Below are 13,729 nucleotides of genomic sequence, written 5' to 3'. Positions count from 1 at the left end.
ACCTAATATATTTCATTAAAGTTATTGCTCTGAAACAGTGATCTAACTGTTACTTTTCAACACGTTCTATATTATTCACTATTTCAGCATTGTTTGTACCCTAGATCCAGCTACCAGTTTCTCTCTGGCTTAAATAAAAGTGTGTTCTGTATTCCCTTACCATTAATTAAGCCAAGGTGAAATTAATGTTTAATATTAGTATTATTCCACTACATGTACCATTGACCTTTTCATCAATGTAAACAAGTTTTTCAATACTCATTAATATTATTAAGTTCTGTGATTCTTTGCAGAAGCAATGGTTTATATTTGCTAGGGGATAAATACTTTTTTAGTCGTGATTTAGGTGAAAGTTTACAGAGATTATTAGTTTCTCATTCAAAAATTTATGCACAAGTTTTTTCATAGCTTTGGCTGCAGTTCCACATTTTGTCAGAACCTTCCTCCTTTCCCTTTCCATCCTGGGTTCGTTGTGTCCATTGGTCCAGTTTTCCTGTCCCCTCCTGCTGTCTCCTCTTTGTTCTGGGGCAGGTGTTGCCCATTTGATCTCGTATACTTGATTAATCGAAGAAGCATGTTCCTCATGTTTGTTATTGTTTGCTTACAGTCCTGCCTATCTCTGGCTGAAAGGTGAACTTTGGTAATGGTTTCAAGTCTGAGTTGGAAGGGTGTCCCTGAACCACAGTCTCAAGATTCCTACAATCTCTGTCAGACCAGTAAGTCTGGTCTTTTCGTGAATTTGATAATTTTTCTATGTTTTTCTCCTGCTCTCTCCAGGACCCTCTATTGCAATCCCAGGCACCATCTATTTCTTCTGGTCTTGGGGTTGTGTAAGCTATAGTTCATGCAGTCCATTAGTCTTTTGGATTAGTTTCTCCCTTTAGTCTTTAGTATTTTTCCCTCTCCTTTGCTCCTGACTAGAAGAGACTGATAGTTCTTAGATGGCTACTCACAAGCTTTTAAGACCCCAGATGCTACTCAACAAAGTAGGACGTAGAACATTGTCTTTAAGAGCTATGTTGTGCCAACTGACCTAGATGTCCTCCAAGTCTAGGGGATAATTACTTTTTGATCCTTAACTTTGAGTCCAATCCAAATATATTACTATATTAATCAAGAAACTGTAAAATAGTCACAATTCTAAGATCAGGAAGTGATCGAGGCTCAGGAAAACTACTTCAACAATTGCTCCTTGCAATGCTGTTCATAAGGATACATTTTAATCAGAAACAAGTGTCCAGAGGTAGCCTATCTTTCTTGATATTTCAAAGAAAATCATCCCCACCTTCCATCTGTATTCCTACAGATTTATCTACCCACTCTCTACTATATGAAGAGGCATCATTCAACTTTAGCAATAGAATCTTATACATATATATTTTTTCTTCTTAAGAAGAAATCATTAAATTCACCTAATAGTTAAGACCCCTCACTGAATCTGGGCTGTGATATTACCCTTTATTTCATTCGGATGTGTTTTCAGAATCCATTAGCAGAGGCTATGAAATACACATTCAGAAACATATCAGCCAAAACCAAAAACCCATTGCAATTGAGCTGACTCTGACTCATAGCAACCCTTTAGGACATAGTAGAACTGCCTCACAGGGTTTCCAAGGAGTGGCTGTGGATTCTAACTGTTGACCTTTTGGTTAGCAGCTTAGCTCTTACCAGAATCACAATAAGAGCATAGCTTACATTACATGTTCAACATTTGTGTGAAGAAATTAAGCCCAGGGAAGCACACTGAAATGTTTAATGGGGAGCTAAGTATGTGAGCCATCAATTTTTTTTTTTTTTAGTGATATCAACCGTTTGTCTGCATTATCTAACTATAGCAATTTGCAAGAAATTATCAGTTAATTTACCACTAATGTGTATCTACGACAACAATGAAAGAGAAAGTCTATTGTCTGTTTAGGTTTTGTTTATTGTTTTTAATTATACAGGAAAACTAACCTTAACAATGTCCATTGGGAGACTGACTTTTGTAGTTGATGTTCCTGGGAAGTTTCCTTAATATTAGGACTATTACCATTCCCTTATGAGAGATTCAGTCATAATTGTATTACTTTTGGCCGGTCATCACTGTGATGCTTAAAGAACAGGGAATACTTAAAAATTTTTTTTTGAATAAATTGTAAAAATGAAAGTACATCCAAAGAGATAATTTTCGTTTAAGATTATACACTTGTCACATTTTCCTTACAGAGCTATCCGGTCATTCCTTCAATTATATTTTCTGGAAGTGCCTATAATAACTTTATACCCCTGATTGTTTGCAATGGTCAGTGAAAATACTTTCCTAATTATCTGTACAGAACATTAAGTAGTTTGTCTTTATAGATCTTACTTCAGAGAAAAAGTAGGGCTGTAGAATAAATTTGGGTTTAAGCATCAGAAAGGCATGAGTTCAAATCCCAGCTCTGAGCCTTACTTTGTTGTTAGTTGTTGTTGAGTTGATTCAATGTGATGGCCTTATGTGTGCAGAGTAGAACTGCTTCATAGGGCCTTCAAGTCAGTGGCCTTTCAGAAGCAGATCGTCAGGCCTGTCTTCTGAGTTACCCTTGGGTGGGTTTGAACCTCCAACTTTTGGCCGGCAGTCAAACATTTAACCATTTGCACTACCAAAAGGCTCTTTGAGCCTTACTAACTTTGCAGCATTAGGAATGTGATCATACCTCATTGTGCCTACTCTGCAAAATGGAATAATTGTTCATAACTGGTAAGTTTTTAAAAGGATTCAAAAAGAATGTATGCAATGCACTTAGCAATAAATTATAGCTATTAATATGTTACCATTATCCCCACTTAATTTGTGGAATCATTCTAATATATGAGACTGGTTACAGAATACTATCTATTATCTTCTAGGCCTGTGGCTTTCCAGGACTTATAAATTTCTATTATTATCTATTTCTTACTATTTTGAGGATAGATTTTCCTGAAGGTACAAGTGAGTTTAGGAAAATAAAGGATTAAGGTCAAATAGTAATGGCTAATTTTAATGATCATAACACCCACGTACCATCAGTCATATTATTTTCCTTCATATATGCATATGGCATGTATTGCTTTATGTCTAAATTTTAAATTCATTTAAAAGTATTAACACATATTCAACTTTCATAGAATTCGTTTCAGCTTTTACTTAAATTAAACTATACCTGGTTTGTTTCCCTTGTCGGATTAAAAAAAAAAAAAAAGGACAAGGATGGCATGTCTTGTGAGGGTCATACCTGATGGACTTCTAATCATGCTAAAGATAGCTGGCCCCCCGTCTGTCACTATTTTTAAATTTTTCCAGAGCACTCCTTATCCCTTACTTTAATGTTCTAAATTATGTTTAAAAAAAAAAAAAAAAAAGTCCTGACTTTATGAATCTTGTTGTTCTGCTTTGTTTTTCTTTGCTTTGCCTCTTTGCTTCTTATCCATTTTTCTCAGGAAGTTTGTCCTGGCAACATGGTGCATTCTGTGAACACCTATTTAGTGAGTTATTACAATGTCTAAATCCTCAGATAACAAATCGTATTCACCTGTGTAAAACCTGTTCCTTCTCTACCCTTAATCTCTTCTCCGAATGTTCGCTCTACATCGTTGCTTTATCTGAAAGGGCCATTCCGTGAAACGCCTTTTCTTCACAGAGCTCTCTCTCAGCAGGACACATTTTTCTCTCTTACTCCATGTACCTCATGGTTAGGAAAAGGGATAGGTAGTTTTCCCAGCTACCAATTTTCCATTCCAAAGCACTTATCTTCCCTTTTGACACTCAAAAGTCTTGCTCCTTTAGGCTATATCTTTCTTGTCATCTTCTTGGCTCTGTTACTCACTGGAACTCAGGTCAATGTTTTCAAAGATGAAAAAAGGAGCTGTCTACATATGCTGTTTCCAGTTTTTCACCCCATTCCTTTAGAAATGAATTATTTCGGGCATACAATAAGGGCAGGGAATAATATGAAAAACTTTAAGGGGAGAGAATATTATAAAAACTCATATACACAAAAACCTAGTTTTAACAGATCTTAACATTTTGTCAAAATTATTTTCTTTCCTTTTCTTTTTTTTCTCTCCTCTCCCCCTCTTTCCTCCTCTCCCCTTCCTTCCCTTCCCTTCTCATCTCCTCTAATTGCTCTTCTCTCCCTCTCTCTCCAAGCAATAAAAATTTCAGGTAGCGTGACATCTTCTGTGGTCCTCCCCCTGATCTTCTGATATGTAACTGAGCCAAAGAGGGTCTCTGTGTATTGACCCCCGGTTGTTTATTTCTCCAAAAAAGACTGGGCACCTTAAGCAAAAAGTCCTGCAGCACCAAAAGTAAATATCTACACATACAATTATTTTAAAACTAGCCCACATAAACAGGTCTTTTAGTCACTTAGAATCTGTCTGCTTTACATGTTCAACTTTGTCCAACATCTGCTAGCCATAGAAAAAAATTTTTTTTTTTTTTTTTTAGCCATAGATGAGGGAAAACCCTGCACTTATAAGGACCCTAAAGCTGCTGCGGCCCATCAGAGCTCAATCACTCAGACACTCCCCAACTTGCTGTTAAGGGACATTGCCTAGACCCCTCCTTCCTCTCTTCTGGGAATTTCCTTTCCCTCTTCCTCTGCTGGTGGCTCCACTTGAGACAATTGTCTCTGGAGGGCTTCCTGTTGTAGGTAACAGCCCTCTGAATGGAGGATATTTTAATGTGTCAGCCCCAATAAATAGCTTGTTATGTAACACTGCTATCTCCTGGACATATCTTTTTCCTTGATTAGCCCCACACTCCCTCAAATTCACTACATGTTCTCTACCATTCTTTCTGGCCTTAAGAACTATCATGAGATTGATATTGGCGTTTGTATGCATATTTTCACCTTTTTAATATGTATGAATGTGTTTTGCATATTCTAAAACCTTGCCTAAATAGAATTCTGCAGCGTGTCTTTTTGCTCAATAGCATGTTTTCGAGGTGTATTTTAGTTGCTATTGTATACCACAAATTCTCCAATAAACATTTTTATATGTTTCCTTATAAGTACGTTTAAGAGTTTTCTAGAGTATACATTCTGAAATGGAATATTCGGATCTGAAGTGTGTGCACAGTTTGAATTACATTAGACCGTCTGAAATTTGCTCATAAAAGTTGTACCATATTAGACTCTTAATATCAATGCAGGAAAATTCTAGTGTATCTACATCTTCATCAATATTTGGATTTGTCTCACTCCTTACATTTTTGCCAGTATGATGGACAGACGTATAATGATATCTCTTCATTACCAAAAACACATTGCGTTCGAATGTGGTTCCTGTCTCCATAACTTTCTAGGTTTGTTCTTGTAAATATAACCAACGTATTTTGCTATGTCCAGTGGACACTTTTCAATCTCCAACACAATAAGTTCTCAGCAGCACTCAAAACAGTTGACTACTTGTTTTTTCCCTGAGTATTGGTTCATTGATTTTTATTCAGTGAATGACTTAATAAATGAATAGACAGTGCTCAGTATTTGTTGAAAGGATTAACCCCTCAATCAAGAAAGAACAGCTTTTTTTTTTCTTAATTTCTTGCAAACTCAAGAAAATTTATTTTATGAGGTATTTAATGAGGTACCTACACAATTCTAGGAAATATTCTGACAAAAAACCTTCAAGTAATCTATTCTTACTCTTTCCATATGGAACAGAACCTGGAGTAATAACTCAATAAATAAGTATTAAATAAATAAACAGTAAGTACTTTTTTCTCCCTAATATGTTTCATATTGTAACAGTTGTATATTTTTAAATGCTTCTTTATTGTCTGACTCCTTCTGAAAGTTTCTGTAAAAGTAGGTAAAATTTGTCTTGCTTACTTTATGTTCTGAAGGCATAGAATAGCACCTGACGTATACGACACATACTATAAAGTCAATGGAAACCCTGGTGGTATAGTGGTTAAGTGCTATGGCTGCTAACCAAAGGTCGGCGTTTGAATCCGCCAGGCACTCCTTAAAAACTCTATAGGGCAGTTCTACTCTGTTCCATAGGGTTGCTATGAGTCGGAATTGACTCAACAGCACTGGGTATATTGTATAAACCCAATGAATATTTATCGAACATTTGAATAAACTAGAAATCGAAGAAAATACTGTCTATAAAATTTTTGCTTCAATGAAGGTTCAAACAAATTTGAGATTTTTTTATTAATTTTCCAATATCTTTTGATGATAATAAGATGGTCTATTTAAAACTTACAACGCTTGGAGAAGATTGGGAGGTCATTGTTGTTAGCAGCCATCAAGTTGAATCCGACTCATGACGGCCCCATGTATGCAGAGTAGAACTGCACTTCATAGGGTTTTCAGGGCTACAGCCTTTCAGAAGCAGATCTCCACGCTTCTAAGGTGCTTCTGCATGGGTTTGAACTGCCAACTTTTCAGTTAGTAGTCCAGGACTTAACCATTTGTACTAAGGACTTCTTGGGAAGTGATTAATACCATCAAAGTACAGGCATTCTCATGAGACACATGGACAAAAGCAAATATGGGAAACCACAGATCTCTTTGTCTTGTTTTGGATAAGCTCAGTGATATGGTGATAAGTATTGAGACTTCGCAGAGTTGACCTTGCAAGAGCAGATATCAGTGCTGTCTTGGTGCATTGGTAGGCTGGTGTCCAACCTTCTCTGCTCCACGGTTGGTGTGATTTCTGAGTCATCAACAAAAAGAGTCTTTCCTACAAAAAAAAAAAAAAAAACACTTAATTTTACTAATTTCAAAATTAAAACTCATTGCTTCGGCTTAAGACAAATCACATCTGTGAACCTACTTCAATGCAAGTTGTTATAGAAAATATAACCTTTTAATCTATGTTCTTTCAAATGAAAGGGCAACTCCCAGATAGTAGTTGATTATTATGTATAGAGTTATTGTGCAAGTCCCTTGGATGCAGTTTGAAAAGGAGTGTTTTATAGGAGAGAAGGTATAAAATCTCTGGGCTTCTAAAATTGAGAAAGAAGAATATAATGAAGGGCAGAAAGGAGATTCTGGGTGAGAGATGCTTTAGTAATCAGCCTTTCTACTTGAGAATGACTCAAAATATTCAGCAGAAATAAATCTCAAATAATTGCTATTGATATGTCATACATATTAAATATCAGTATTTTTTAAAGACACACCTCACACTTATCAGGCACACTGAAACCAAGAACTTTGGCACAGAACCATGAAAATCCTGCCAATTAAATCCACTTCCTAGAATGCAGACTCTAGTAACCTTGCCACCACAAACTCTTCCTTGCCTTCAGAAGCTCTGGCGACATCTACTTTTCAGCTCTCAGAACTTTCAAAAGGAATCTGGATAATCAGGTCTTTAATAATAACAAACTACTCAAAGTCCACAGACAGGAGAGTAATTCATTTTTAGATCCAACTGCCTTTATTCATGATGCAGACAACCAACCTCCACAAAGTCCTAGAGTGAGGATTATAACCTTGTGCACGTTATATGGCCATTTATTGTTAGAGAACTCATGCCAAGTGATGAGTTACCGTTATGCTTTCAAATCCATCCCAAGTCTTGAGTCACCAGAAAGGAATGAAATGCAAAAGCCTTGAACTTAAGAAAACAGCTCTGAAATATAAGGAAAAAAATTTTTTTAAGTGTTTATGGGAATAGATCTAAAGAAAAAAAACAGGAGTTAGCTAAGATTCTGCATTTAGCACACTTTCTCTACATACACTTATTCATGTATAATTGTGTAAATACTTATTGCACATGTGTTCCTCTTAAAAATTTCAAAGTCTCTCTTTAATACAGGTACTGATCGTTAATACCTGTCTCATGCCTAGCTACCATATCTAACTTTTGAGAAAAGGAGACACGTGTATCAATATACGTGCCTGAAAAGGAAGGAGTTAGACAGGGGTGAGGCTTGGAAGCCAGTATGTTTAAGTGAAAAGCTGTCCCCAGAATTGCATTGTGTGTGAAATTGCCCCCATCATTTTCTAAAAACCTTCATTAATGTCTCGTAGATCTTGTGTCAGTACAAAGGTGAGATACGCTGGTAGCCTGTCTCTTAACTAGAAACTTAGCATGCAAACAGCCATAGAATAAGAACCCAAACAAAAGAACTGAAATATAAAAGAGAAAATAGATCAGAACATTTTTGTTTGTTGGATTTTTAGCTGGGTGCACGGAAGGGTTAGTTTTAGGACTGAGCAAGAAAGGGGCCTAAGTCAGTTTTCTGTGCGCGAGACGTCAGATAGCAGAGGTCAGGAGGTTTCACATCTAGAATGGGCAGTGATAATAAAAGTTGTTGATTTTTCTACTATCAGTTCAAACCAGCCTAGAAAGAAAAATTTCAGATGGCTGGATGAATTAAAAATAGCCGGTGTATTCCTCATGTTTGGAGAAGTCATTCAGATAACCTGATATTGATAGCTTTTGGAGAAATATCAGATACAAGAATGGAAATGGAAGGGTCCCACTTTAATGGAAATGAGTTGAAAACATCTTGCCACTGAGGAGAGCTTTTTTTTTTTTTTTTCTTTTTTTTTTTTTTTTTTATAATAACTTTTATTAAGCTTCAAGTGAACGTTTACAAATCCAATCAGTCTGTCACATATAAGTTTACATACATCTCACTCCCTACTCCCACTTACTCTCCCCGTCTTGAGTCAGCCCTTTCAGTCTCTCCTTTCTTGACAATTTTGCCGGCTTCCCTCTCTCTCTATCCTCCCATCCCCCCTCCAGACAAGAGTTGCCAACACAATCTCAAGTGTACACCTGATATAATTAGCTCACTCTTCATCAGCGTCTCTCTCCCACCCGCTGACCAGTCCCTTTCATGTCTGATGAGTTGTCTTCAGGGATGGTTCCTGTCCTGTGTCAACAGAAGGTCTGGAGAGCATGACCGCCGGGATTCCTCCAGTCTCAGTCAGACCATTAAGTTTGGTCTTCTTATGAGAATTGGGGGTCTGCATCCCACTGCTCTCCTGCTCCCTCAGGGGTCCTCTGCTGAGCTCCCTGTCAGGGCAGTCATCGATTGTGGCCGGGCACCAACTAGTTCTTCTGGTCTCAGGATGATGTAGGTCTCTGGTTCATGTGGCCCTTTCTGTCTCTTGGGCTCTTAGTTGTCATGTGGGCTTGGTGTTCTTCATTTTCCTTTGCTCCAGGTGGGTTGAGACCAATTGCTGCATCTTAGATGGCTGCTTGTTAGCATTTAAGACCCCAGACGCCACATTTCAAAGTGGGATGCAGAATGATTTCATAATAGAATTATTTTGCCAATTGACTTAGAAGTCCCCGCAAACCATGTTCCCCAGACCCCCGCGCTTGCTCCGCTGAGCTTTGAAGCATTCATTTTATCCCGGAAACTTCTTTGCTTTTGGTCCAGTCCAATTGAGCTGACCTTCCATGTATTGAGTGTTGTCTTTCCCTTCACCTAAAGCAGTTCTTATCTACTGATTAATCAATAAAAAAACCCTCTCCCACCCTCCCTCCCTCCCCCCCTCAACTGTTTAAGATAACGCCAGATAGATTTCCAAAGTGGTTGTACCATTTTACATTCCCACCAGCAGTGTATGAGAGTTCCAATCTCTCCGCAGCCTCTCCAACATTTATTATTTTGTGTTTTTTGGATTAATGCCAGCCTTGCTGGTGTGAGATGGAATCTCATCGTAGTTTTAATTTGCATTTCTCTAATGGCTAATGATCGAGAGCATTTTCTCATGTATCTGTTGGCTGCCTGAATATCTTCTTTAGAGAAATGTGTGTTCATATCCTTTGCCCACTTCTTGATTGGGTTGTTTGTCTTTTTGTGGTTGAGTTTTGACAGAATCATGTAGATTTTAGAGATCAGGCGCTGGTCGGAGATGTCATAGCTGAAAATTCTTTCTCAATCTGTAGGTGGTCTTTTTACTCTTTTGGTGAAGTCTTTAGATGAGCATAGGTGTTTGATTTTTAGGAGCTCCCAGTTATCGGGTTTCTCTTCATCATTTTTGGTAATGTTTTGTATTCTGTTTATACCTTGTATTAGGGCTCCCAGGGTTGTCCCAATTTTTTCTTCCATGATCTTTATCGTTTTAGTCTTTATGTTTAGGTCTTTGATCCACTTGGAGTTAGTTTTTGTGCATGGTGTGAGGTATGGGTCCTGTTTCATTTTTTTGCAAATGGATATCCAGTTATGCCAGCACCATTTGTTAAAAAGGCTGTCTTTTCCCCAGTTAATTGACACTGGTCCTTTGTCAAATATCAGCTGCTCATACGTGGATGGATCTATGTCTGGGTTCTCAATTCTGTTCCATTGGTCTATGTGTCTGTTGTTGTACCAATACCAGGCTGTTTTGACTACTGTGGCTGTATAATAGGTTCTGAAGTCAGGTAAGGTGAGGCCTCCCACTTTCTTCTTCTTTTTCAGTAGTGCTTTGCTTATCCGGGGCTTTTTTCCCTTCCATATGAAATTGGTGATTTGTTTCTCTATCCCCTTAAAATATGACATTGGAATTTGGATCGGAAGTGCGTTAAATGTATAGATGGCTTTTGGTAGAATAGACATTTTTACTATGTTAAGTCTTCCTATCCATGAGCAAGGTATGTTTTTCCACTTAAGTATGTCCTTTTGAATTTCTTGTAGTAGAGCTTTGTAGTTTTCTTTGTATAGGTCTTTTACATCCTTGGTAAGATTTATTCTTAAGTATCTTATCTTCTTGGGGGCTACCGTGAATGGTATTGATTTGGTTATTTCCTCTTCGGTGTTCTTTTTGTTGATGTAGAGGAATCCAAGTGATTTTTGTATGTTTATTTTATAACCTGAGACTCTGCCAAACTCTTCTATTAGTTTCAGTAGTTTTCTGGAGGATTCCTTAGGGTTTTCTGTGTATATAATCATGTCATCTGCAAATAGTGATAACTTTACTTCTTCCTTGCCAATCCGGATACCTTTTATTTCTTTGTCTAGCCTGATTGCCCTGGCTAAGACTTCCAACACGATGTTGAATAAGAGCGGTGATAAAGGGCATCCTTGTCTGGTTCCCGTTCTCAAGGGAAATGCTTTCAGGTTCTCTCCATTTAGAGTGATATTGGCTGTTGGCTTTGCATAGATGCCCTTTATTATGTTGAGGAATTTTCCTTCAATTCCTATTTTGGTAAGAGTTTTTATCATAAATGGGTGTTGGACTTTGTCAAATGCCTTTTCTGCATCAATTGATAAGATCATGTGGTTTTTGTCTTTTGTTTTATTTATGTGATGGATTACATTAATGGTTTTTCTGATATTAAACCAGCCTTGCATACCTGGTATAAATCCCACTTGATCAGGGTGAATTATTTTTTTGATGTGTTGTTGGATTCTATTGGCTAGAATTTTGTTGAGGATTTTTGCATCAATGTTCATGAGGGATATAGGTCTATAATTTTCTTTTTTTGTAATGTCTTTACCTGGTTTTGGTATCAGGGAGATGGTGGCTTCATAGAATGAGTTGGGTAGTATTCCGTCATTTTCTATGCTTTGGAATACCTTTAGTAGTAGTGGTGTTAACTCTTCTCTGAAAATTTGGTAGAACTCTGCAGTGAAGCCGTCCGGGCCAGGACTTTTTTTTGTTGGGAGTTTTTTGATTACCGTTTCAATCTCTTTTTTTGTTATGGGTCTATTTAGTTGTTCTGCTTCTGAATGTGTTAGTTTAGGTAGGTAGTGTTTTTCAAGGAATTCATCCATTTCTTCTAGGTTTTCAAATTTGTTAGAGTACAATTTTTCATAATAATCTGAAATGATTCTTTTAATTTCATTTGGTTCTGTTGTGATGTGGTCCTTCTCATTTCTTATTCGGGTTATTTGTTTCCTTTCCTTTATTTCTTTAGTCAGTCTAGCCAATGGTTTATCAATTTTGTTAATTTTTTCAAAGAACCAGCTTTTGGCTTTGTTAATTCTTTCAATTGTTTTTCTGTTCTCTAATTCATTTAGTTCAGCTCTAATTTTTATTATTTGTTTTCTTCTGGTGCCTGATGGATTCTTTTGTTGCTCACTTTCTATTTGTTCAAGTTGTAGGGACAGTTCTCTGATTTTGGCTCTTTCTTCTTTTTGTATGTGTGCATTTATTGATATAAATTGACCTCTGAGCACTGCTTTTGCTGTGTCCCAGAGGTTTTGATAGGAAGTATTTTCATTCTCGTTGCTGTCTATGAATTTCCTTATTCCCTCCTTGATGTCTTCTATAACCCAGTCTTTTTTCAGGAGGGTATTGTTCATTTTCCAAGTATTTGATTTCTTTTCCCTCGTTCTTCTGTTATTGATCTCTAGTTTTATTGCCTTGTGGTCTGAGAAGATGCTTTGTAATATTTCGATGTTTTGGACTCTGCAAAGGTTTGTTTTATGACCTAATATGTGGTCTATTCTAGAGAATGTTCCATGTGCGCTAGAAAAAAAAGTATATTTTGCAGCAGTTGGGTGGAGAGTTCTGTATAAGTCAATGAGGTCAAGTTGGTTGATTGTTGTAATTAGATCTTCCGTGTCTCTGTTGAGCTTCTTACTGGATGTCCTGTCCTTCTCCGAAAGGGGTGTGTTGAAGTCTCCTACTATAATTGTGGAGGTATCTATCTCGCTTTTCAGTTCTGTTAAAATTTGATTTATATATCTTGCAGCCCTGTCATTGGGTGCGTAAATATTTAATATGGTTATGTCTTCCTGATCAATTGTCCCTTTTATCATTATATAGTGTCCTTCTTTATCCTTTGTGGTGGATTTAAGTCTAAAGTCTATTTTGTCAGAAATTAATATTGCTACTCCTCTTCTTTTTTGCTTATTGTTTGCTTGATATACTTTTTTCCATCCTTTGAGTTTTAGTTTGTTTGTGTCTCTAAGTCTAAGGTGTGTTTCTTGTAGGCAGCATATAGATGGATCGTGTTTCTTTATCCAGTCTGTGACTCTCTGTCTCTTTATTGGTGCATTTAGTCCATTTACATTCAGGGTAATTATAGATAAATAAGTTTTTAGTGCTGTCATTTTGATGCCTTTTTATGTGTGTTGTTGACAATTTCATTTTTCCACTTACTTTTTTGTGCTGAGGCGTTTTTCTTAGTAAATTGTGAGATCCTCACTTTCATAGTGTTTGACTTTATGTTAGTTGAGTCGTTACGTTTTTCTTGGTTTTTGTCTTGAGTTATAGAGTTGTTATACCTTTTTGTGGTTACCTCATTATATACCCCTATTTTTCTAAGTAAAAACCTAACTTGTATTGTTCTATATCGCCTTGTATCACTCTCCATATGGCAGTTCAATGCCTCCTGTATTTAGTCCCTCTTTTTGATTATTGTGATCTTTTACCTATTGACTTCCATGATTCCCTGTTATGTGTATTTTTTTTTAATTAATCTTAATTTGTTTGTTTTTGTGATTTCCCTATTTGAGTTGATATCAGGACGTTCTGTTTTGTGACCTTGTGTTGTGCTGATATCTGATATTATTGGTTCTCTGACCAAACAATATCCTTTAGTATTTCTTGTAGCTTTGGTTTGGTTTTTGCAAATTCTCTAAACTTGTGTTTGTCTGTAAATATCTTAATTTCGCCTTCATATTTCAGAGAGAGTTTTGCTGGATATATGATCCTTGGTTGGCAGTTCTTCTCCTTCAGTGTTCTGTATATGTCGTCCCATTCCCTTCTTGCCTGCATGGTTTCTGCTGAGTAGTCAGAACATATTCTTATTGATTCTCCCTTGAAGGAAACCTTTCTTTTCTCCCTGGCTGCTTTTAAAATTTTCTGTTTAT

The sequence above is a fragment of the Elephas maximus genome, chromosome 10 (genome assembly GCF_024166365.1).
Source record: "Elephas maximus indicus isolate mEleMax1 chromosome 10, mEleMax1 primary haplotype, whole genome shotgun sequence".
In the NCBI taxonomy this organism is placed as follows: Eukaryota; Metazoa; Chordata; class Mammalia; order Proboscidea; family Elephantidae; genus Elephas; species Elephas maximus.
This window is presented reverse-complemented; position numbering follows the sequence as displayed.